Source organism: Mus musculus, chromosome 4 (assembly GCF_000001635.26).
Source record: "Mus musculus strain C57BL/6J chromosome 4, GRCm38.p6 C57BL/6J".
In the NCBI taxonomy this organism is placed as follows: domain Eukaryota; kingdom Metazoa; phylum Chordata; class Mammalia; order Rodentia; family Muridae; genus Mus; species Mus musculus.
In genome coordinates, this window is record NC_000070.6 from 29,065,768 (window position 1) to 29,092,500 (window position 26,733).

General features: G+C 36.8%; 2 long non-coding RNA genes across 2 annotated transcripts in view; one reads left to right on the forward strand and one right to left on the reverse strand.

The window, feature by feature from the left end:
* The first annotated feature begins 2,311 nt into the window (after positions 1-2,311).
* Positions 2,312-23,147, forward strand: Gm11917 (predicted gene 11917). Its single transcript, NR_151693.1, has 3 exons — positions 2,312-2,430; positions 2,544-2,679; positions 22,927-23,147. It is a non-coding gene; the product is annotated as a predicted gene 11917 (long non-coding RNA).
* A 94-nt stretch (positions 23,148-23,241) lies between these two features.
* Positions 23,242-26,733, reverse strand: part of Gm52716 — a 3,808-nt gene continuing 316 nt past the window's right edge. The window contains exons 2-3 of the long non-coding RNA XR_003955333.1: positions 24,860-24,988; positions 23,242-23,375 (exon numbers count right to left, since the gene is read on the reverse strand). This is a non-coding gene — a long non-coding RNA (predicted gene, 52716). The remainder of the gene's footprint in view (positions 23,376-24,859; positions 24,989-26,733) is intronic.

Consider the following 26,733-nt stretch of genomic DNA (forward strand, 5'->3'; position numbering starts at 1 on the left):
CTTCCTGTCCATGTCCTCCTCGTCCTCCCCCTCCCCTCCTCCTCGTCCTCCTTCTCTTCTCCTCCTCCTCCTCCTCCTCCTCCTCCTCCTCCTCCTCCTCCTCCTCCTCCTCCTTCTTCCTCCTCCTCCTCCTTCTTCTTCTCTCTCTCTCTCTCTCTCTCTCTCTCTCTCTCTCTCTCTCTCTCTCTCCTGTCTGAGTGTTTCTGTGGATGTGCTCATGTGTCTGTGTGTATTTGTGTCTCAGCTCTCCAAGAAGTTCTCTCTTTTTATCCTAAAAAATTCTCTTGATAGATCCTTTCCTGAAGAACACAGGTCCAGTCTTTTAATTTACATATCAATCCAGTCATTTGCTCCAGGTTTCCTTTTGATTATCTTATGAATCAGCATCCTGTGACCCCAGACCTTTGATTTTTAGGAGATACCAAGAAGCATATATTTTTTTCTTAATGTTGCAAAAAAAAAAAAAAAAATTCAAAGATCCTTCTGCCTTTGTTAAACACAGATAAACTAGTTGGGTAGAACCCTGCTCTGAAACTGCCATTTGCACCACACCTGAGCCAAACCTCACTCTGTCCTAAGCTGATCTTGCACTCAGGAATCCATCTGCCTTTGAAAGCATAAAGAAAAATGCTTAGCTGAGTGGGATCTCCTGTGATCACCACACCCTAAATCTCCTAATCTCCTTCCTGAGGAATTTTCTGACAACTTGGCTAACAGTGCAGCTGATTTTGTTCCTTTAGAATAATGAGGTACCTCATATACTTCATATTGCATTCTTATTTTTGCATAGTTGAGAAAATATATATGTTCAAACTCATGTACTTAGAACTCTTTCCCATAGCCTTAAGGGCTGTCCTGAATATCCCACTGTTACTACTTTGCTGAGACTTCTGCTGTCTGATTATCATGGAGTCATTAATGTTAGCTTGAAGGACTTTCCTCAAAGGAAAGAGTCCTCCACGGCTAGTGGTTCCAGAAAATATGTACATTACAACACAAACAAGCCTTATGCCCACAGCAGACATTGACACTTGTGGAGGCTCACATCAGGGTCCTGTTCAGGGGCAGGAACCATGTCAACTCTATTCCCACCAAGGCCACACTGGGCTCGGCAGTTGTTCCTTGTGTTCTTATAGCCTATAGATATTTAATGTAACCTTATTAAATTAAAAAAGTCATAGCTTCTGAAACAAAATACAATCCCTGAGGATCCAAGCAACAATTAAAGAAAGTTCCAAGCTATTCTTAGCAGATATGGGGAAATAAAGGCTAATTTAGGAAATATATATATATATATATATATATATATATATATATATATATATATATATATGAAATCAATAGATGGCTAATTCTACACACTAGACAAGTACTAAAATCACCAATTTCAGGCATGTTTTGTTTGTGTATATATGCAGAGGTTATTTCTTTTTATTTTCTAATGTGTGTATTCCTTCAGAAGTCAGACTGAAATTTATTAGTGAATAATCCTGTTACTATTTACATATTAATTGGGATAATATCATATGCTTTCTAAGTATAGGTATCTGTCATCATGACTTTTCTTTATAGTTTATCTCATAGTTTTCCCACAAATCTCTTTGTGCCCTTTTATAGTTGCAAGGTGAATATCAGGTGACAAGTTAATTCTCAAATAATATAGCTACATGGTTTTGGCCTAGAACTCACCTTCACTAGAAAGCATAAATTTCAATTATTTTCTTATTTTCTCTGTTGCTAATTAAATGTTTTAATGCTTCTTCCCGAGGGATTGATGTGGAAACAGATATGCAGAGAAAATATGACTATAAAAGTCTTGTAAATTCACACTATTCATGAATAGCAACATCGACCTATGTGAGCAGGAAAAGCGCTCAGACATATTGTGGTGTGCCCCACAGTTACAAGAAATCCTGGGGACCCAGGCTCTCCAACTGCTTAGATTGCACAGAGCCAGCAAAGACTTAACAATACTAAGACATCAACATTTCCGTAGAAAGCATGCATTTTATTTGCTTAAGGCTATTAGTAAGGCTCTGCTAAAGTCAAATCTTTGCATGCTTTGAGCAGTCTGGCCGAGCGTCCAGCATATGGGAGCTGCTCATGTTTTGATTGCATTAATTAATGCACTTAGGAGCCTTCCTCTGTAAGAATCTGACTCATTGATCCAATGAGCATGCAAGCCTGTCGGCTCTGGGGGAGTCAGCATGAAGTTGTTTAGTCTAGTGCTTCTCAAATTTTAATGTGATTTACAAATCACTTGATTTTGTTACATCTCCGATTCTGATTGAGTAAGTGTGGGCGAAGGCCTGAGCTTCTGCATTCCTAAGGAGATCTCAGGTAGCCCAGGGTTGCTACGTCTCAGGCAGAAGGTGAATTGCAATGATTGAAGGACTTTCTCTTGAAAAAAGAGCATGCTCCTTCCTTAAGGTAAATTGACTGCAGCACATTCAAAATGACAGTTTCTCTCTGCGGGTATTATAGGAAACGAAGTTCAATGCAATGTGATGGTTCATAGCTCTCTTTGTAAATCTCACTTATAGTTTTGCTGTATTTGTGGAACGATGGAGAAGGAAGCTGCCTTGTTCCTAACAAAGAGGCCTTAGTCTTGATTAGGAAACAGAAGTGCTGCAGGTCCCCTCAATTGACGTCGCTGCCGGAACAAATGCATTTTCTCAGGTGAGCTCCTTAGAGGATCACTGTTTTGAATAAACACTTCAGGTCTGTCCTGGCTTCCGTCCCACAGGCTGAAAATGTTGTTTTTGAATGTCCTTTCTTCTTTATGGCATTGAATAAGACTTTTCTATTCAGCAAGTTTTCAGAGAACAGAATGTTGGCAGATCTGGCCATAATTTCTTTTGTGTGAGTATAGAGAAAGTAAAATGTTTCATGTAGGCAGAACGGTTGCACGTTCCAAACTTACTGAACAGACAAGTTATAAAATACACTTGTCTAAATAAACAGCCATTCTCAGGCTATAATACAGCCAAGAAAGGGACACCTCCGAAATGGCCCAGAGAAATGTTTGATCGTCCTGAAAACAGGATGTGAAAACAGTGTGATGATAACCCACTCCTTTTGCTGTCTGGGTGGCGGATGATACAGTCCCGAACAATGCACAAGGTAATCCTCAAGGGTTTTGCTTCTCAAGGTCAAGTTCATACTGGCAATTACAAAGATGTTTGTTGAAGTCACTTGAATGGCAGTATAAATGCTGCCATTTAACCAAACTGGTTGATCGGGTGACTTTATGAATTGTGCTCCTTATTTTTCTTTGAAAGAATCACTTGTGTGGAAAGACAAAGGGAGTTATTGGCCTAGACCAATTAGCCGTAAAGCTAACAGTCACTGGGAGATGAACCTGAAAGCATTCCCACAGAGCTGAGCGAAGTCCATTCACACTCAGTTGAACAGTCTTCAGCTTCTTGCCGCCCCGGCTTTAGAAACACACATCGCCACTGGCATTCTTCTTGTGCGCCTATCATCCAAAAACCCAGCCAGTGAGAACACAATCTTGACAGTGACTAGGCTTTTAAAGGTTTTATTTTATTTCATTCTATTTTACTTTATGAAGTCAGTTCTCATTATAGCACAGGGTAGCCTCCAACTCTTGATCCCACTGCCTTACCCTAATGTGGGGATGGATGTCTGCTCTGAGCTGGGTCACTGTGCATGACTTGACCTATAAATGCAGAGGATGGGCCTCTGTTGCTTAGCATAGCTTACTTTCCTCTGCTGCTTTAGATATCTGTACAAATGACACAGTGCAGGAATAGGTCTGTCTGGATCACTTGAAATGAATAACAACAATAAAGAGAGTAAAGTCCCATTTTTCTGCAAAACAACGTATTCTAAGATGTCATTTTAATGGTGATCTTAAAGGAGGAACCAAATCTGGAAACCAAACTGGAATTGTAGCATGCCTTACACTGTCTATTTTTGTATTTTAAAACTATAAAACAGATCTTGATCATCAGTATCATCATAGGTCAATATACAGTTAGTGAATTTTATAGGGCAGTTAAAAACACACATCCGTCATTAAATATTTGGCCTGGGCAACAGCAGTTCAGCATATGCTTTGATCCTACCAAAGCTAGTGAGTTGTCCTTGGGAAAGCAGATGATTCTGTTGGTAGAGAAAATAGCCTGTTAATTAGTGTTTATAACAATTTTCTTTTGAAGAAAATCAACTATTTTTAAATTCACTCTTGTTTTTATACCCTAATATGAGTGTTTTTTTTATTTGGGCAGATTAGACTTAATAGTAAAGGCAACAGTTCTGTGACTCACAATCTAGATGTCTTTGTTTCTCAAGGCTCACTCTTTGGAGTTTTTTCATTGCAGGTCTGGAGGACACCAGTGGGCAGTACTCTTCTCCCCCAGGGCTTAGTGCTTTAAGACTCCAACAACATGTTACACAACACATCAAAGAGCCACTTAAGAAAAACACTGCTGCTGAGCATAGTGGCACATATCTTTACTCCCAGTTCTCCAGAAGCAGAGGGAAGTGGATCTTTGTGAGTTCAAGACCATTCAGATCTACCTAGTGAATATGAGGAGATCCAGGGCTAAATAAATAAATATAGAAGACAGAAGTATACAGTTATACAAAGCTTCCCATTGGCATTAGGGAAGTTTTACAGATTCTCCTTGGGTTTCATGGTCAGAACTAGTCAAATGTACTTGCTTAAAAGACTAATAAATGAAAGGAAAACTTGGCATATTTGGTATTTCTGTACTAGCTCAATAAGAAAGTTTAAAGGGAACATACTTTATTGTTACATTGAAGCATTTTAGATCATTGGAAGAAAGGTGGAGAGCTATGAACACTGGTTTTGGTTTTTGTTGTTGTTTCTGTTTTTTTTCTAATGTCTAAATGATTTGCTATTTTCTACAGTATTGTTTTATTCATGATTGACATATTTTAACTCCTCGATGTCCTTATACTGACTTTTGAAAGGAAGGGGAATCATCTTTACCTCAGTTACAGAAAAACTTTGTAGTTAGTATCCTATGGCACTATTGGTTTAGACTTTTCTCCACTCAGATTTGCCCCATTTCTTTTCCTGCCTAACTTAATATTTTCAGAATCTAACTACTTCCTCTCTTATGAATAAACAGCTCAGACTTTATGTACCCAAGTATTTTCAATATCTTGTGCTTGTGAATATTTTTTGAATACTAAAAAAGCAGGCTTCTCTGGGAAGCCCCTCCCCCCATAAATCCAAGTTAAGTTCCTTCAAACAAAGATAAATTAGTGCCTGTCAGTAGTGTTTGCAACAGACATCACAGGCTTTTAGAATCATTTAGGAACAAAAGGAAGATGAAAGGCAACTGTGGTGGTTTGAATGTATTTGGCCCTCATAGATTCATGTGCTTTCATGCATGGCTCTAGGAAGTGGCACTATTAGGAGGTGTGGCACTACTCGAGAAGGTATGGTCTTATTAGAGGAAGTGTGTGATTGTGTAGGTGGGCTTTGTGGGCTTTGTGGGCCCTATACTCAGGTTTCTACAGGTGCAGAAGATAATTTCCTCAAGGCTGCTTGCAAAAGACAGATTCTTTCTGATGCTTGCAGATCAAAGTATGAAACTCTTGGATCTTCTAGCACCATGTCTACCTAGATGCTGCCATGATTCCCACCATGATGATAATGGACCTCTGAAACTATAAGCCAGCCCCAAGTAGATATTTTCCTCTATAAGAGTTTCCTTGGCCATGTTGTCCCTTCACATCAATGAAACCCTAACTAAGATGGCAACTTCAGGAGAAATGTAGAGTATATTCAAAATAAAGTTAGGCTTGAACCTGCATGCAGGCTGAAGCACACTGTGACTTCAAGTCTTGCTGTTTCCATGACTGTAAGACATTATCATCAGAGATTCATTTCTGTGTAAGAACTATAGTGTGTGAAGAAAACATACTTTATTATCATAGAACTAAGAAAGAAATGGGGCTCTATTAAGACATCCTAGGCAGCTTGTAGGGAATTTAGAAGAGATAAAGGGTGAAGTAGAGGAACTTCATGTCTACATAAAACAAGTGTAAGAAGTGTTCAATATCTGTAAAAGGAAAGAATTTAGAAGGCTTTGGAAATGGCATTACTTTAACCTTCTGAAGGCAGAGAATATTTGAAATCAGGGGGATAATAGAAATATAATAACAGAGATATTTGTGACTTATCAGACTTGAAGGGAAAAGATGTGTACAGGACCTTTCAAAGACAGATCAAGGTCAAGCAAATATAAAATGAGCTTATTTTATTGAGCAAACTCAACATAGTATTTTCTAAGACTCTCCTAAGAGCACATTTTCCATTTAGTTCATTAAGGTTCTTTAAATTTTTGCTTTTTAGCATGAATTATCCATAAGACTTAAAATGTAGAATTTTCATACTAAATAATTTTTTAGGCCAGCTAGAACAACTATCCCCATCACAATGTTTCTTTCTTTTTTTTTAAATTTTTTTATTAGGTATTTTCCTCGTTTACATTTTCAATGCTATCCCAAAAGTCCCCCATACCCACCCCCCCAATCCCCTACCCACCCACTCCCCCTTTTTGGGCCTGGGGTTCCCCTGTACTGGGGCATATAAAGTTTGCATGACCAATGGGCCTCTCTTTCCACTGATGGCCGACTAGGCCATCTTTTGATACATATGCAGCTAGAGTCAAGAGCTCTGGGGTACTGGTTAGTTCCTAATGTTGTTCCACCTATAGGGTTGCAGTTCCCTTTAGCTCTTTGGGTACTTTCTCTAGCTCCTCCATTGGGAGCCCTGTGATCCATCCAATAGCTGACTGTGAGCATCCACTTATGTGTTTGCTAGGCCCCAGCATACTCTCACAAGAGACAGCTATATCTGGGTCCTTTCAGCAAAATCTTGCTAGTGTATGCAATGGTGTCAGCGTTTGGAAGCTGATTATGGGATGGATCCCTGCATATGGCAATCACTAGATAGTCCATCCTTTCGTCACGGCTCCAAATTTTGTCTCTGTAACTCCTTCCATGGGTGTTTTGTTCCCATTTCTAATTAGGGGCAAAGTGTCCACACTTTGGTCTTCGTTCTTCTTGAATTTCATGCATTTAGCAAATTGTATCTTATATCTTGGGTATCCTAAGTTTCTGGGCTAATATCCACTTATCAGTGAGTACATATTGTGCGAGTTCCTTTGTGATTGGGTTAACTCACTCAGGATGATGCCCTTCAGGTCCATCCATTTGCCTAGGAATTTCATAAATTCATTTTTTTAATAGCTGAGTAGTATTCCTTTTTGTAAATGTGCCTCATTTTCTGTATCCATTCCTCTGTTGAGGGGCATCTGAGTTCTTTCCAGCTTCTCGCTATTATAAATAAGGCTGCTATGAACATAGTGGAGCATGTGTCCTTCTTACTGGTTGGGACATCTTCTGGATATATGCCCAGGAGAGGTATTGCGGGTTCCTCCAGTAGTACTATGTCCAATTTTCTGAGGAACCACCAGACTGACTTCCAGAGTGGTTGTACAAGCTTGCAATCCCACCAACAATGGAGGAGTGTTCCTCTTTCTCCACATCCACGCCAGCATCTGCTGTCACCTGAATTTTTGATCTTAGCCATTCTGACTGGAGTGAAGTGGAATCTCAGGGTTGTTTTGATTTGCATTTCCCTGATGATTAAGGATGTTGAACCTTTTTTCAGGTGCTTCTCAGCCATTCGGTATTTCTCAGGTGAGAATTCTTTGTTCAGCTCTGAGTCCCATTTTTTAATGGGGACAATGTTTCTTAAAAGCTTTGAGGACAATAAAAGAAATATAGCCAACTGTGGGAATTTGGGATTGGGAAAGGTTGTGCTCACCAGGGAAAAACACATTAATATGTTTTCCAGTTTTAAACTTTCAGCCCTCCAAAACATACACTTATGTAACATTATATGGACTCAATAGGTTACACTGGAAATACATAAGTATATACGTACATATATGCATGCAATAACAGTTGATGAAAAAGAGGCCATGAACCTCTAGGAGAATGGGTACAAAGATAGGAGAGAAGGAAATAAGGGAGATATATTGTAAAATTAAAACTATTTCAAGAATAATTTTTGCCAATTACTAACATTAACCATCAACTACTAAGCCTTCTCAAACATAATTCTGTGAATATGTCTTAACAAATAGTAAGGACATAAAAATTAACATCTCTTTTTTATGAATAAGTGGCTCTTAGAAATCAAGTGTTTTATTTCTCTGGGATAACCACTTATCCAGTTATTAATTACTTAGCCAAGTAACTTTTATAGCTACATTTCACTTGGAAAAACTGGTATCTGGCATAGCCAGATAATGGGAACAGGGAAAGTCATAAAGCCAGCACAGCTTCTTGAGAAAGATCCAACAAAGTGGAGCAGAATGATGCAATTGCTATTACGCAGTGTTCTACTTTTTGTCGTTATATCCATGTGTTGCATCTTGTGTGTGTGTGGGGGGGACTTTTAATATTTGTACAACTTGGGATTTTGGATAGATGGAATGTTTCTCATGAATTCCTTATGCTTTCTCCCAGTGGTACAGTTTTCAAGCTTCCCAGGAAAGTTTTGAGCATACTACCCTACCCCTCCTGCTTCTAGAGAGATATCCTTATCTGGCCCTACTTGAAGGTCTTTCTTACACCCTGGAGGATGTGTCTCAAAATAAAGATGCCAGGGATATCCTTATGAGTGTCTCTGAGATACTCTTAGAACATATGCCCCTGTACTTTCTCAGGAACAAGATAATCAGAACAAAGTAAACTTACAACAGTAATGATATTCACTGGGCTACAGGAGTCAGCAGCAGAGTGAAGTAAAAGCCTCTTCCTACTATACATGTAGGCAATACTGTAACATGTAAGATTAGTGGCCGAGTATGGATTGTCCCTCCAGGAAAAGATACAGCAACAAAGTTAGATGGTCAGAGATATCTCTGCCCTAAATAGGGGCTTATACCGACAGACAAAGAATGGTATGGATAGATTATAAAAGAATGAAGCATTAAGACTCCCTTTCATAGAAAAGATATCTCATACAGGGCCACTGTGGTACCTTATGGCCAAGGAACAAAAGAATACCAAGATTAGATGGAAATAAATTCTACAAAGACATAAAATATAAATATTATATTATGGCAAAAATTGAATAATTAACTGCAACAGCTTTGGCCTACAGATTTTCCTTAGGCCTAAAGACAATTAGCACTCTGGTCATTAAAAGCTGATAATACATTGCTTGGGACATGGCAATCTGCCCAGGCTAGCTTGGAGATTTTCTTCCTGTCTAGTGCCCTTAAAACCACAAAATTCTTAAATATTTTGTTACGGGGGTTGATGAGGGAAAATGATTGTAAATGATAACGCTGTTCTGTCACTGTTTATAGATGACTAAACTTACGACCAAGAGGAAGTTAAAAACACATGTCCCCAGAGAAAAATGATGTGATCTATGTTTTGGAACAACAGGAATCTATCACTGGCTACTGAGTTCAGTATAAATAAAGAAGCACCCTGACTGCCACTAAGTCAGGTTGCAAGATTCCCCACTGATGACTGTGCCTGACTCCTTATCTCCTCTGAGAGACCAGGACATCACCAGGGCAGTCTCCCAGCAGGTATCACATTAACTAGTTGTAGTATAGTCTTGAAATGCAATGCAAGTTGTATTATTCATATATTCTTAGCTTGGGCACTCTTGCTATAATTAGCCTGATGCTCAGTGAATAACAATAAAGCAGGAAACACTATTTAAGGAAATATCTTGAGTAATAGAAAAATGGTCATCTAAACCAATGATCTCAGCCCTTCCCATCCTATGAATTTCTTCATGACTATTATCAAAGCTAATGATATGAGTCCAGAAATATCATAAGATCATAGTTGTTCATGGGTTTGCAGGATGCATAGACAGTTTGAGGGCTATTTTTAGACTTTGGGTCATAATTTGTGATTGGTCATAACAAGGAATTGACAAGTATTTCTAAAAGCTTGACTTTAAAACATAATTCAGTTTTGATTCTTTGAGTTTTGGAGACTAGAGGTCTCTGTGTAGCATAGGCTGGTGTTGAATTTGAGATACTCTTGCCTAAGCACATCTGAAGCATCAGGATATAGCCATTTGCCACCACACCTACCTTTCAATATTTTTCCTCATTTGACATTTCAGTTTGAAGGCTATAACCTTTTTCACTTACATGGGCTTCATCTGTAAATTGCAGATGACATTAATCACCTCACAAAATCATGAGGATTTCCTTTAGTATGCATCTAGCATAGTACCTGTCATAAACATTTTTTACTTAGTGTTAATTGACTCACATATTTATTCATTTATTCATCTTTTGGTATATTAATAAGATGTCTCAAAACCTCTTGATCACTTTGTAAATGTGCAATTGTGTTTAACAAATATTTATTGGATGCTCACTTTGTACCAGGAGTCATGTTAAATTCATAAATACATGCACTAATCCTCCAGGGAAATTTATAATATAGTGTTATGTAAAGGCATAAGTGCAATGCATTGCAAGTGATATAAATGGGTCCAAGACTGGAGGATTACCCAAGAACAATGTAACTGGTGCTGTGGAGCCATAGAAGGGTACATGTTGAAATTGATATTCAAGTATGAGTTAGAAATATGATTATTAATAAACGTTAAAATTGCTAACTACATTGGTGATTTTGTTGCATGCATTAGCTAACTTGTTTGTTAATCTGCTTAAAATAATCAACAGATGTTGTCACTGAGCTAAAATAGGCTGAACAAAATTTCCAATGATATCCAAGGAGTCGTTAACAGAATTTGAATATACTTATGTTTCATATGCTTTATCAACCAATTTCTAAACCTTGAAAATATCTAGTAGCTATGACATGTGCATGAGCATATGCAATAGTGTACAAGGGAACTGAGAGATGAATTTTACAGTGGCAATTATTAGCATGTAATAAATTTCAAACATGTGCAATAGACATCCAAGCTCAGCAGGATTGATTGTTTGTGAAAAACAAAAAGAGAGAGAAGAACAATCATAATTAAACACATGCTTCTGATATATGGACTTGCAATCTAGTGCACATAGGAAGTGAGTGGGAGTGGAAAGATAGTAAAACCAGCATCAGATAAACTGGGGTGTTACCGAAGCCGGTGGACATACAGGAGTCTAGAGAGACGATCAGAGTTATGTACAGATGGATTAATGTTTCTTTCAAGACAGCATCATGGAAATACTAGATTATCATGTATAGAGAAATAGGATTAAACTGTAATTCTTTTGAACAAATTTGTTCATTTTTCCAAAATATATACTTGTGGATTCTTTATTTCTTATTAACTAAATTACTTGAGTTACTTACTTAAAACAAACATTATACATTTCCCTGGAGATGTGGTGCATATATTTATGAATTTATTATAACTCCTGGTACAAAGTGAACACAAAGTAAATATTTGTAAAACACAATTATATATTTCTTGCTTTGAGAAAAATCTATAAATTGGATTCTATGCTAAAGCTAATGATATCTACAGTAAAAAGTTGGATAAAATTACTTACTGAATCAATCAAACTCAATGGTAGAACATCTATTGGTTAATTTAATGAAGTTTATTTAGAATAAAAACCAATGAAAATAAACAAAATAAAGTGAAAATTATATAAAATGCCTTTTTTGGATTTTGTTACTGTTTTAGTAGAACCATGGTAGTATTGTTAGTTGCTTCTCTTTATTTCTTTGTGATTAATTACATAAAATTTCTCTAAATGACTATTTCTTATAAATCTCTTGTTTCATATTGTAATTTTCTGATGACTTCTCTGGGTATCTGAAGAAAATAAATGTAGGCAGATGGAAATTTCGTCTGATTTCTAAAATTATTGGTCTTAAGAAAATGCTGTAGCAACATTTACCATATCATAAAGTTAAGAGTGATGAGATCTGATAGAACAGCCAGAGTTTAACTTTCTTATTATCTTCATGTTAAAATAGCCTTAATATTATGGGTGATAAGCACCAGCTACACACATGTAACTTGGACAAAGTGGATACTTTCTATGATCATGTGGTTGGCTTCATGGAGATAGACTTGAAATTTTAAATACATATGTATGCTGGATAATTAACAAATGCTTCATTGTTAAGTGAGCAGGCTTATGGCCATGTGTCTTTGATGTGGTCTATATGGAGGTTAACGCACATCATATCAGACAACAAAGATAAGGCATGCATTCTGTGTTGGGAGAATTCCACAACTTTGGGGCAAGAAATACATACCTTAATGTAACAGGAAGGAAAATCTATGCCATTATTTTTTTTCTTCTCCATTAACTTATAAATTGTAAAGCAAAGTACTCATTTTATGTATGTGTGTGTGAACCCTCCTTATTTTTGGAAGCAGAATTTGCATATCTGGAAGAATACTAGTCTATACACTCTACTCAATATTTTTTTTTACTCCAAATTTGTCCTGTGATTTTCATCACTTATATGCAATGATTAGAGAAAAAAATGATGATTTTATTAGTCAATGTGAGCAACAGGCAAATCCATGTTAGAAAGATTTTGAACAGAGTAGAGTTATCCATGAGGTCATCCAGCCACTCTTATGAAAGACTAATCTTTTCAATATGTGTTGTCGCCAGGTGGCGGTGGCACATGCCTTTAATCCCAGCACTTGGGAGGCAGAGGCAGGCAGATTTCTGAGTTCAAGGTCTGCCTGGTCTACAAAGTGAGTTCTAGGACAGCCAGGTCCTGTACAGTACTATGTACCCAGCAGTCTCTGCTAAGTCACTGAAAATATGCTGACTGTGCATCTATAACAAAAAATAAAATCAGCAGTGCGGTTACAGGAAATATGAAATATTCTACCTTAGCAAACAGGTTAACAGTGGCATCATTTATAATCTTGAATCTTAAGAAGTCAAAAGATGCTTGAAGTTTTAATTATTAGCAAACAATTTATGGCTTATAACTCAACTGTTGCTTTGATGTTTGACTTTCCACAACCTGACCAAATTGGAATAAGCAGTTGTTTATCAAATGAAAGGCAAGAATTATAATGTATTTGATTTTTTTCTTTAAAAAATGTTGATGCTGTAGGCTTAACGTTATTTCTTCTTTGACTCCTTCCATATTAACAATAATAAAAAATATCTGTTAAAGTTCTGTCGAGGTAGCTGATTATCGAAATGCAGTTCTAGGAGAAGATGTCAGGAAGATGAATTTGTGTGGAATCCATGTTGCAGGATCTTAATGCCAGAAATACTAAGTTGAGGGGTGAGCTATGAAATCTCTGTCCCAATTATTTGACTACTTAAAGAGAAGGAGTGGTATACTAAAAAGAGGAAACCAGAATGTGAGATAAGTGTACATGGAAAGATAGTTGTAATTTAATATAAATTAATGACATTTTGTCATGTGATAAGAAAGCTAGTCACTTACCAGCTGTGATTGTCATTTATCCTGAAAGCCTTGATAATCAGAAAAATAAGATGAAAAAAAATCGTTAATGTCTTATAATTGTAGAGAATGTTCCACATGTGTAATAAAGCTTTGCTTAATATTTCTGTTCATTTACTAGGAACAACAGAGATATGAGGATGACAAATAATTTACAGTTTACATTAATGACAATCTTATTGGCTTATGTTATAAATTGCTGTTTATATTTAGTTTCAAATGATGAGACCAGAACCAGCAGATAATTACCTGGCTTTCTCACAGTTTCCTTAGAAGAAGACCTAACTAAGGTTTACCCAATTCAAACACAAACTTTCCTATTTAGAAATGGAGAAAGAAATAAACTGTGAAAGAGAGGCTTCATATTGCAGGAAGTTTAGGGAGTAAGTTAGAGTCACAGCTGTATACCTCAGATGTTATCCTTTTGTTGATCAATTAAAGACTTTGTTTCTTCCATTTTGCTGTGTAATTGCTAAGACACTTTTTCCAAGGCGGGCTTTTGTTCTCAAAACTGCATAGCAAACAATCATGAGAAATCCCTGATATATAAGTAAGACAGAGTTCTATGGGACTTTAACTTTGATGACTTATGTGTAAGTGTGTGCATAATAACACACACACACATATACATACACATACACATATACATATACATATATGCATGTATGTATATCAGCAATGCCTGATAGTTTATGTGATATATAACTCACTACACATTCACAGAAGAACATTTGTAAAGCATCTGTGGCACCGTACAGGATACAAAGCTAAATTTTGTTGATAAAAATTTCAACAAATAATGAGAACTTAGGATGAATTTAATTAGTGTTATCTTCCAGTACATTTTACAACACACTCTAAATTTTCCAATTTTAAAATAGCAGATTGTGGTTGTCATCGCATGGTAATTAAATTTATGCAATTTTCTTTTCAAAGATACTTAATTAGGAATAAACAGAGAAGCCATAATATGAAGCTCTTGCATTTATCCCAGGTTAGGGTCAAACTATAGCTAACAAATCTAATATCGCAGCTATTTTTGGGATTATTTCTTAGAAATTTAGATGACACAGTCTTTTATACAAAAATCCTGAAAAATATCACCAGCATCAATAGAAAAATGAAGACTATGAATGACTTCAAATCTCAAAGGGAAGTTCAAAGACTTAATTTTTATATTTCACAGATGAAATCTTTGATCAGAAATCTCTTTTAATACACCATGATTAAAATTCTTATATTTTATATGCAAATATAGAGTGCTATTATCATCTAACCTAAGTTAGACTATTTTATATCCATTAACACATTCCTCGGTTTCTTTGTTCTTTTATCCTTTATGGAATTTTGTTTTTCCATTCTTAAAACATATCATACTTTTAAGATCAAAGAGTTATATTTCAGTTCAAAAACTAGTTACCAATAATAGTCATAACCTAGTATTTATTGAGTGGCTATAGTTCTGTGTTCACTCACTAGGAAAAAGAAAGACAGATAGGATGCAGTAATAGAAATAATTAAAATGATGGTACCAAGGGAACAACTGTTGGCTTCTTGGAGAGCATGCCACCTGGCCTGACCATCAATGGAACCTTGGATTTGCAGCTGAGTTCAGGCACTTTGTCTTCCTTCATAGCTGACATCCCAGGGTAAAACACATAGCCATTGTGATTGTTCTGAGAGGATTATTCTTTGGTGGCAACAGAGAAAGGAGACACCAAGGAGGGAGAGACTAACTGTGATTACTTCTCCTTCAGACTCACTATTATTTATTGCTCTAGTTGTTGGTGTGAACCTGGGAGAGTGTGACCTAAAAATGAGGCACACTAAAGTCTGGTGCCATAGTCAACTTTATTCAGAGCATCAGCCAATTAGTACTCTGAGGGTTAAGACAATCACAGGAGTAAGATGTTCAATCACAAGTACAAGAAACTTGTGGCAAAAGCATGTTTGTTTGTTTTTTTTCCCCACAAAGGCATACAAATAACAACAGCAGCTGTAAATACACTTCTGTCTGCTATACTTGGGAGGAACACGAAAAAACATGCCAAGAAAAATTCTATGTTTCAAAGAAACTGAGGTCACAGGACTCTTTTTCTTCTTTTCTTGGAGTTTTCTCCCAGCACCAAGAATTCTCGCATGACCCCATTTTTGGACAGTGTTCTGACAGGTTATCGATTTTTGTTGCTCTCAGAATATTATTTGGTAATATATGAAACAGGGAAAATGGTATGAAGAAATTGCCACAAGTTGTTTTCAACAATAAAATAGTATAATTTATTATTATTTTTAGTATAATTTTTTATTAAAGAATTTAATTATTGGTGGGGCTCCCTATTTACACAATGAGACTAACCAATAGTCTTTGAATTTTCTTTGTAGACATCAATACAGTCATTTCTTCTAGCCCAACTCTATTTATACCATCTGCGAAAGCTCCAAATATTATTTATTAGAGCAGAGTAACACATATGTGAAGACATGAGTTGACTTACCTTCTTAAAAGTCCCTTTCCTGTCTGTCTGCTTTCCTCCAGCCTGTTATTTATTTTTTGATTATCTGATCATCATTGACCTTCTGTTGGACAAGTGAAGGTCACTTGCGTTTTCTCTCCATCATTATTACATCTTCTGCTAGCAGCTTTCATTTATTGATAGACAACATTGATTCTTTGACTGACAAGATGTTAAATGAGAGTTGTTGGTACTTTTTCTTTATAGCACATATTGCCTTGGGGAAATAATAAATCCTTACATAATAAGTTAATGGTAATTTTTGAAAGCCTATGGGAAAGAGTAATTGAAAATGTGGGAAAATGTTGATACAAAGGAGATATTGCAAGTCGTACTGACTTAGGAGATATGGAGGAAGAGACTGAAAACTGCAGGTCTGATAAAAGTCAGCCCACTCAGCCAATGTGGAGAATACTACTTTTAGAAGCTGATAGGACAAATGCTCTCCTTTCCAACAAATTGGAAGAAGAATTTGGGCAGTGAAGCCCACATGCTAATATCTTACTACATGTCAGCACAGGCTGATGTCCCACAGACTTTCAGAATCCCTCCTCTGGCTTTCCTCTCTGTCTAAATCCATTTAAATTGAAAACCACCCATAATATCTTCAACTTATTTGTCTATAAAATGATTATGCATAAATAAGTATAAAATTGGAGATGGTATTAAGAGTGCCTTAGAAAGTAACTAGTGTTTGTACTATGAAGAACTGAGATTACCACAAGTATTTTCAGCAAAAGTGCAAAAAACCAGAAAGTCATGTAAGTTATTAGCCTCGTGGGTTCTCATGGGTTCCATTTCACCCAACTACTGGAAGAAGTCATTAGAGAGAACAGGTGGTGAGGAATATGTTGGGTTGCTGTTGAGAGTCAGGAAAGCAGGCACAGTTCAGGAAGATGGAGATTGAGAAGAACTTGACATAGGGAGGGGAGCTTGGGGTAGGATGAGCCTGAGTGTATCTCGCCTGCATTTGCTTGCAGAGCTTGGTCCACCTGCAAGAGGCCCAGAACAATTCAAAAGGCATCTGCAAGTGAGATCATGTGCTCCCCACCCTTCCCCTTTAGAGCCTTTTCATGGTTGAATGACAGCAAAATACTGAATTCCTTTGGATTTTTTTTTCAAAAGAAGCTTCATTTTAAATTTCATTGAAAAATGATAATTGCATGTATTTATGTGATACAAAGTGATGCTTTGAAACATGAAACATGAAACATGAAACATTATGACATTCAATGTGACATCGGGTTTGACCTCACTCTGGCTATAAGAACCAACTCTGAGTACGATGGAAGATTGTATGAACAAGAGAATACTTTTTTTACTTCCTTGTTTTATGTTCTTTGTTGTGTCTCTTTTAAGTAAGTCACACCCAGTTGAATATTTTTTTAAGCTCTATTAGTATAGATATGAATCATGCCTTTAAAATCCTTAGAGTTTTAAAACAACAAAGAAAGAGAATGGCAAAATCATTTTTAGTCTACTTTGGTTTCGTCACCGAGTTTTGTCTGAAACTCAGTTTCTAAGCTTGGGTGAGTGCATCAGGAAGCAATTGATGAAAAGACCACATCTGTCCTCTCAGAGGGAAAAGGGGAAAATGAGATGTCATCCCAAGACATGCTGAGTCCTGCCTTGAGGACATGACTGTATTTCTGGCTGTGGATTTGTTCACTTATTACAGGGTATGGGAGAAAGTGGCAGGGAAGGAGAGAGAGAGAGAGAGAGAGAGAGAGAGAGAGAGAGAGAGAGAGAGAGGGAGGGAGGGAGGGAGAGAGAGAGAGAGAGAGAGAGAGAGAGAGAGAGAGAGAGAGAGAGAGAGAGAGAGAGAGAGAGAGAGAGAGAGGGAGAGAGAGGGAGAGAGAGAGAGAGAGGGAAAGAAAGGAAAGATAAAAGGAGGGGAATGAAACTGAGTTCTCAGTGAAACTGCAATGTTCCCTCTACGGGTTGGTGGTTGCAAGGGATCTGAGACCCTGCACAGCATCTCACACAACGTTAACACATTGAAGATACTGTCAAGAAACAGATGGTCTACTCCATATCTGCACCTGTCTTGCATGCTTGTTAAATAGAAACAGATGATTTTCTCTGATGCTATCAGGCCACTTTTTCTTCTCTTCAAGACTTTGACAGTAGACAGAGCCACATAAACCTAACTAGTTGTTCTGAGTACATTTTAATGTAGAGATTTAAAGACTACAAAGAGCATTTTCAATTGCTGTATTAAAAACTAAGTATTTTTTGAACATGGAACACTGAATATATTTCCCATCGCAGTGAAGGATTAATGGCAGTGGGTAAATGTCACCGGTTCATTCACACAATGTGCTGTGAACATTTAGTTCCTCTTCTTCTGTTGACTGGTGTTTGGGCCCTGCATACTGCCAACACACTCAGTTTTGCAACTTGGTGGAAGTACAATAGATTGTTTTGTATGTGGATTAGTATTTGAGTCTCACAGTAAGAATAGTCTGCGGCCATTTGCTTTTTGAAAACTGGTAGAGACTGATAAATGTGTGTTGCATTGCCTGCATTTACTGGTTAGATGCCTGACAGGGACTCATGGGTAAATGGAAATCTTCACTATCACTGAGATATTCACACACTCACTGAGAAACACTGCGACTTTTTCAGGCATTTCGAAAACTCTCTATGGCTTGATTTATTAGCTTCAGATAATTTATTGAGGTGCAAAGCAAAGCAAGCAAATCTTTTACTCACTGGGTGCTAAGGACCAGCTAGAGAACATCTAAGAAGCAGTTGCTTCTTACTATAGCCAAATGTACCTTTAAGCATTTAAAATATGACTATATCATACAAAATATTACACATGAAATTCTTACACACACACACAAACACACACACATACCAAACACACATAAAACAATTCATCTTCTTTGGTGTGAAATTAAAAGCTTTTAAGAGTCAGACAAAACTTTTTTTTTCTTTTTTTCTGGTTAAAACCAGTTTTAAAAAAATGGACAATCTTTTAAAACACTCCTTTGGTATTTCCAAAGATTCTATTGTGCAACCTGTCTGTTCAAAATTCTATTCCTACACAAGAAGAAATGAAAACTCCAACAGGACTCAACTCTTTCTTCAATAATAGCAAGGGAATTAATTTTAATGCACTAAATTCACAAGAAATTCCAGTAATAGAAAGATGCCTCTCAGTCTTATTATTTAATTGATCTTTTTGGAACAGTTCATTTGTACTCCAGAAAAATAATAAAGTAGGCTATTAAGTTCTTTCAAATGTATGAAAACAACAGTGACTAATACCCAGAAATCTCCTTATGAATGGCTTTTGTATTTGAACCCTCTAAATTCTAATCTCTAGTAGGTGGCTCTGGGCTTACAGTTATTATTATTTTAAGCTTAAAACTTCCTTGGTAGAATTGAAGTAAGTTTGATTTAAATTTCTTTTATTCATTTAAGATTGCCTGGAATGAATTTTACTTGCACAATGTAAAATATGTTAAATTTCAAAGCATTATACTTTACCCTTCACTTCCTGTCTATTCATTTAGAGAAAAGCACAGTATCTATGAGAGAAGTGTATGCATGGTTACACACACACATACACTCTCTCTCTCTCTCTCTCTCTCTCTCTCTCTCTTACACACATACACACACACACACATACACACACATACACCTTCACATATGAGCATGCACACACATTTACACACACATGCACACAAGCACGTGCACACACATACACACACTTGTGTGTATGCAGAAAAACTGGTCAGTCAAGACACTGGGTTATTGGGCCTTGAATTAAACTTCAATTAATTTCTTTTTGCCTCTGTGTCAATATCTGTTACGAAAAAGTTTGTCAGGCATTGTAAATTGGCCACTAGCTAGATTCAGCTAGAAAATGTGTTTTGCCTGTCCCACGATAACTTTTTTTGGAAAACAGAAAAAGGAGGAATATAAATGCTTACATCAACAGAACCACAGCAGTACTGGTGCCATGTACTGATTCCTTTGTTCTCACCAATACATGGTATTAGCAGCCCTTCTTATCAACACATCTTGATGTCTCTATGGCCACGTTACACACCACATTTGATTTTGGTTGACATACCATGCATTGTTCTGTCACTCAGATAATCTGCTGTGGGAGACAGCAGTTGGATTTCTGGGGGAGAAAGCTAGTTTAAATTATTTGAGCACTGATCTGCTTTTTTTTATTTTTGGGCAGATGTGCAACAGTGTGCTTTGGAATCTACTGTATAAGTTTTGGTTGGAAATGAATTCAAGAAAGGTTATAGCACCATGCTCTGACTTATCTCTCTTTATAATTATTTAATACATTGGGAACTCTGGATTATAGTAAAAAGTCAATATAAAACTTTCCCTCAGTTAGTTAGTATTGAAAATGATTTTTTTAAGTTTTAACTACCTCCAATGACAAAATGTGTTTTTTTTTCTATACTGTAAATGTTTTATATGTGAACCTTCAAGATTATTAATATATTAAATATCTCTGGGCATATTCACTGTTGCTCCATACTTATATTTTAATGTGTATGTGTATGCATAGTAGATACACATACACCTGTGGATTAAATGATGTATTTATAGGAAAGGAAAAACTTTAATCCTGTTTATGAAAATGTAGATTACTATGACAATCTCAGAAAGTTGGGGAGAGATTCTTCAATGTAAAAGAATATAATGCTATCTTACAATCCTAGCAGTAAATACATAGGAAAAAGAAATCAGATTGTATGTTGAAAAGACAGCTGCATTTTATAAACGTTGTACACTATTCATAAAACTTAAAAATGAACCTGCCAAAATATTCACCTGATGAGCAAATGAAGAAAACAGAACATATGGACATTGGGATAGTATTCAGCCATAGAAAACACTGAAATCTCTTTTGTTTGTAAAAACATGGATGGAACTGAAGGTTATTATGTTAACTGAAATAAGGCAGAACACAGAAAGACAAGATCTGTGTATGTAGAATCTCTTAAAAGTTGTTGTCATTGAAGATGAGAATACAATTATGATTATTCAAAGCCAGGAGGATTATGGGGAGTCAAAGAGGTGGAGAAGCTTATCAGTAGGTAATTAGTTTTATTCATTCATTCATTCATTCATTCACTTGTTTGCTTTGAGACAGGGTTTTTACTGAGTAGCTTTTGCTGGAGTAGAACTTGCTTTATAGACTCCGCTGGCCTCAAAGTCAGAGAAACACCAAGTGCTGGGATGAAAGGTATGTGCAACCACGCCTTAATTACACTTAGACAAGTAAAATTAACTAAATAGTATCTAAATTATCTAAATAAGAGAAGTGCTGATGAACAGCACAATAATCATAATCTACTAGAAAGATTTTGTGTATTTTCATTTGAAGGTAAAGAGAAAAGAAAACGATGTGTTAAACAGAATGTATATGTCTAACCTGGAAATATTTGACATACGTGTATATGGAAACATCACATGGCACTTCATAATATACATAATTTTTGTATTTTTATGTATCAGATAAAATACATTTAATTTAATTCCAAAAAGAGAATCTATAGAAAAGTTTCTTTATAATGGACAAAATTGGAAAGAATTACTTAGTGGTGATAAAATGGATTGCGATATGTTCTTGCAATAGAGTAATATGCAATGAGGAGCATCCTGCAACCCAGAGCTGTGCAGGAAAATGTTATAGGTGTGATATATAGTAAAGAAGCCAGTAAGTAAAAACAAGAGTTATGGGATTTCCTTTAAATAGTTCTGATGACTATGTGGTGGCTTCCCTTTGGAGAAGAGATGGTCAGTGCTTGAAGGTGGCATCAGAAAGATAATTGAGTGGCTAGTAGCACTCTTTATCTCGAAGAAATACGTACACAGGTCATTATGCTTGATAAAAACACAGCAAACCTTGCATGCAAAATCTGCCAACTCTATAAGACTGTCATTAATATGCTTGAATATTATTGCTCATATTAATAGAACTTTATCTGTGTGTGAAAAATGTGTATGCATGTTCATATATTTATGTGTCTACAAGTAAAAATCTATGTGATGGCCACAAGCTGACTCTTTGTCTTATTATCTTAGATAAGATCTTTTGCTAAATCTGTAGCTCACTTCTGTCCTTATGCTAGCTAGCTAAGGATCTAAAGAGAGAGGCTTCACTCTGCTCCCATCTCCAACCCTGTGGTTGTATTTGGGTATGATCACACCCAGCTTATATATGGATGCAGTAGGTCAGAACCAACCTCTTTGCGTGTGTGCAGTAATCACTTGACTGTCAGCCATTTCCTGAGCCACAGATAAATCCTTTCTGAAGTTAATATTTTAATCTCATGTAAATTCTTTGACATATGGGCCCTGATTTATAAATTAATAGAGAATAATCTGTTTCCATGTTTAGTGCCCATAAGGTCCGTAACCAGTTCTAATTTCCCTACTCAAAAACCAAAAACCAAAACCAAAACCAAAAACAAAAACAAACAAACAAACAAAAAAAAAAACAGCGCAATCTCATCAAAATGTTCTACATGTGTTAAATTATCTACCTATATAGAAGTTACTAATATTTTCCTTTACCTAGTTTTAAATTGCAAATCTTAGAACCATTGAGTATATATAATATGATGCTGGACATGTAGGATGTGGCCAGGGTAGAGGGGAAGGAGTTATATTACTATGGTTATTCTGTAGATTTACACATACTTTTGTATGGTACCTGTTTGTTAAATAAAATTATACCATATTTTATATCACAGATTCCGAGTTTAAGAGAGCTCAAACATCCTCCATTGAAGTGAGTAGCAACAGTAGCAAAACCCTGGGGATTCAAAAGCAAATGCAAACTTTACCACAGTTTTATTCTATGATCACATATAAATTATCTATCTACCGCTTCCCAATTCCTCAAGATAAAGTTTTTCCTTCCTCAAACAGTCTACTTTCTTTTTTAAACATTTTCCAGGGAGAAGATGCAAAAGAAATATTTTCTCCATGTTCTGAAGCTTTCACTGAAATTATGAAAATATGACAAGGATTACATTGAAAATAACTAAGTTTGGATCCTTCAACTTTACATTGAAGACATTTCACAATATTAGATATGAAGTGGGTGACCAGCAATAATCACAGATAAGATTTCAGTGGGGAAAAAAGATTATCCTGACTCTCATGGAGAAGTAAAGTCTGCAACAAGAATAGAATTTTTATTTTAACATAATTTACTTTAATTAAATTATTTATTTTAACATATCTTCTACATTCAGAGGAATAACTGCCATTGCTTTTCCATGCATAAATGAAAAGGATCCTGATCACCTTTATCCACTGATCCATCTTCTCAACTTCTCACTTGGAAGATTTCTGAGAGAGTGGGTAGGGTTCATGTAAACAGATGAGACAATGTTCCATACTCTGAAAACATCAATAGGAAGAAAATGGACAGGTATGTAAGCACTGTTTTAGTTCCCTGCGGACCAGCTTCACTGCCTGGAAATCCTGTTTCTGTTTAATCTTCTTCCCCTTCTTGCAAACCCTGGAAACCATGGATCTTTTCATGTCTTTATGATTTTATCTTTTCATAAATGTTGTGTAATTGCAATCAAACAGAATATGGCCCTTTTATATAGGCTTCTTTTGTTCAGCAATGTATCATCTCATAGCCTCATAATTCATAACATACAAGTTTTCAACTCCTTTGGATACATACCGTGCTGTCAGAAAGCACAGTGACCAAAAGCAAGTGGAGAGAAAAGGGTTTATTTTGCTTACACGTCCGTATCATTGTTCATCATTGAAAGTAGTCAATGCAGTAACTTAAACATGGAAGGAATTTGGAGGTGGAAGCTGATGTAGTGGCCATGTAGGGTTGTTGCTTATTGATTTGCTTTTCATGGCTTACCCAGGATGTTTTCTTATAGAACTCAAGACTACAAGTACAGAAGTGGACCCATCCACAGCGGGCTGGGCCCTCCCACATCAATGACTAATTATAAAAAATGCCCTAAGGCATGCCTACAGTCTGATCCTATGGATCAGGTTTCTCTATGATGTTTCTGCCTCTCGGATGACTCCCTTTCATGCCAAGTTAACAAACTGTGCTGCATTTTTTCTTTGTTTGCCAATTTGACACAACTAGGTTCATCTGGTGGGAAGAGAGGGTCTCAGTTGATAAGATGCCCCGTTCAGATTGGCCTCTAGGCAAGTCTGTAGAGTATTTTAATTAATTATTGGTATGGGAAGACACAGCCTCTGTGCATGGTGCTATCCAGGGCAGGTGTTTGTGCGTTGTATAACAAAGCAGTCTCAATGGGCCCTTGAGAGCAAGCCTTTACTTTAAGCAGCGTTCTCTGGTCTCTATTTCAGTTTCTCCCTCTAGGTTCCTGCTTGATTTCCTGCCTTTGCTCCCTTTTGTGATCAATTATAATGTGTTAGATGGAATAAATCCTTTCCTCCCCAAGTTGCTTTTGACCAGGTGTTTATCACAACAATAGAAGAAAACTAGTCTTAAGCTCTTCAGGACTTTTGATGGGAGGATGCCATGATCAAATAACCAAACATGGTGGGTTAAGAATTGGTAGGTTGTGGAGAAATAGTATTCAGGATAAAGAGGGTTAAGAAGGCTGGGGCTGGTGACTTAATAGAAATGTAATTTGTGAAGCCTATGAGACAATAAAGAGGTGTGGTGTCCTGTATGGATGTTTAAGGACTCGAAGATGTTGGTTGCATAGCATTAAACCAAGCCTTTGTTCTTTTAGCATTTATTCTCTAGCCACATGGGGATTAAAACAGCACCCGGAGTTGCAGGAATTATGGAAGTAGCATTTGAGCAGAAACCACAAACCTCTGTAGGAAAAGAACATTCCCGAAAGACAGTGGGCTCTGAGGCATGAACATACCTGGTGGTGAGTTGCAAGCAGTACTGGCCTGCAGAGGCCTGTTTGTGTCAAAGCAGGCTGGATTTCACAGAAGCTGCAAGGGCAAATGGCGAGCGCACTGCTTTTGCTTGCCACAGAATCATCCCGCTCCTATGGGAAAGAGTCGGTAGTAGGAGGCAATAGTGATAATAAGTAGAGATGGTGGTGACTGAGAGGAGCAAAGATGGGATGAAGGGCAGTAGCTGGAGGTGGTGGATCTGCCTATTTAACAGGAGCATTTTCATTTCTTATAATATCTCAAATATCTCAGTATGTCTGATAAGCAATGTTTTATTTCCCTTAAAGTTTCATTCCTTTTCCCCTTTTTATAAAATGGTATGAGCATTCCTCATGATTAAGACAGAAACTGATTTGTTCTTCCTTACTCCTCCACAGGCATTTGGTAAGCAACTCCTGCAGCTGGGGAGCCCTTTCCAGCTCGGTTGCAGTTTCTTTCACCCACACCCCAGCATTCTTTGGAAATAGTGTAACCTGATAGCAGTGCCTTCCACTGTCCTTCTGCTATATCTGGCTTCTCAAGTGCGCCCTTAAAGTGCAAAAAAGGTTAATGTATTATAGACAGAAAACCTTCAATAGCTCCCTGCTCTGCTTTGCGTTAAAATCGTCTCTCTGGGAGTTACCTGCTTCTGTCATGAGCAGGCCCTCTTGTTCTATCTGATGCCCTACTAGATTGGATTGTAATTCACTATGCATAGCATGGATCTGGAGATGCCTAAAATAATATCAACTATTGCAATAACAGTAGTACCAGTTTATGCTAGTTGTTAACGTAAAATAGTTAATGTTAAGTAGCCCATTGTAATTCCATGACCAATGTACAGTGATTGAGCAAATTTCTAAAGAGCAAGTGGTTTCTCAGACAATGGAAAAGGAGTAAAAGGCAAGCCCAACAGTGTCTGCTGCCCTTTGCTTGATTTTTCTCCCCTCCTCCTATATTTCTACTCCTAAGCTTTAAATAGCTCTGCTTCCAAGGTCTATTCAAATGCTAACAAGTCAGAACGGAACGTACACTCGGAAGGATGCTTCCCCGCTGCAGTCTGTAATGATGAGATTACACATTTCAACACCTGGATGTGACACTCCAGAATTTTGATCCCCTAGTATAAAGAGTCTCATTAGAGAAAATGAAAAGTGAACTCCTCTTAGGACCTGCATGTTCTTTTAGGTAAGCACTCTGCACTTACACAGGAAAGGCACTCTTTGATCTTCCCTGAGTCCAAGGACTCTGCACATGAGTGTGTTTAAAACAATGCTTAATGTTTGTTTTGTCATTACAAGCCATCATTCTTTGGTCTCTTTGAACTGTGCAACAGGCAATTCAATGTAAGTCTTTTCTAGACATCCTCTTCCCTCTATTGGCTGATGAAATTTCCCTGGTATTAACACCTGAAAACACTGTCTCCTTTCCCTTTCATGATGCAAATACCAGATCCATTGTTACGCAGTACTCAGGAAGTTGGTTGAATAACTGAAGACTAAACTAACTTACCTTCTGACCTTTCTTAAACAGGAAGTTCAGAAAGACAACTTAGAAGTTAAGGTTCACCTTTGCAGGTTTTGAAAACGTAGTTTGTTAACAAATAGCTCCTGAGTGTCACTGTTCATATGTCTATTTTATATTTGATTCATTGTGTTGTAGAAACCTGTGACAAATGAATTGTGTTAGGTTTTAAAATCCTAGTGACAACTTGGTAAACATGCAAAATGGATAAATACGTTTTCAGATTTTTTTTTTAAAAACAGTCCTGTTCATTAAAATGAAATTTTAATCAACTCAAAATTAAAATGTCATTTATTGCTAAGACTTCCCAGCAATACATAGTTGTGTAAACAGC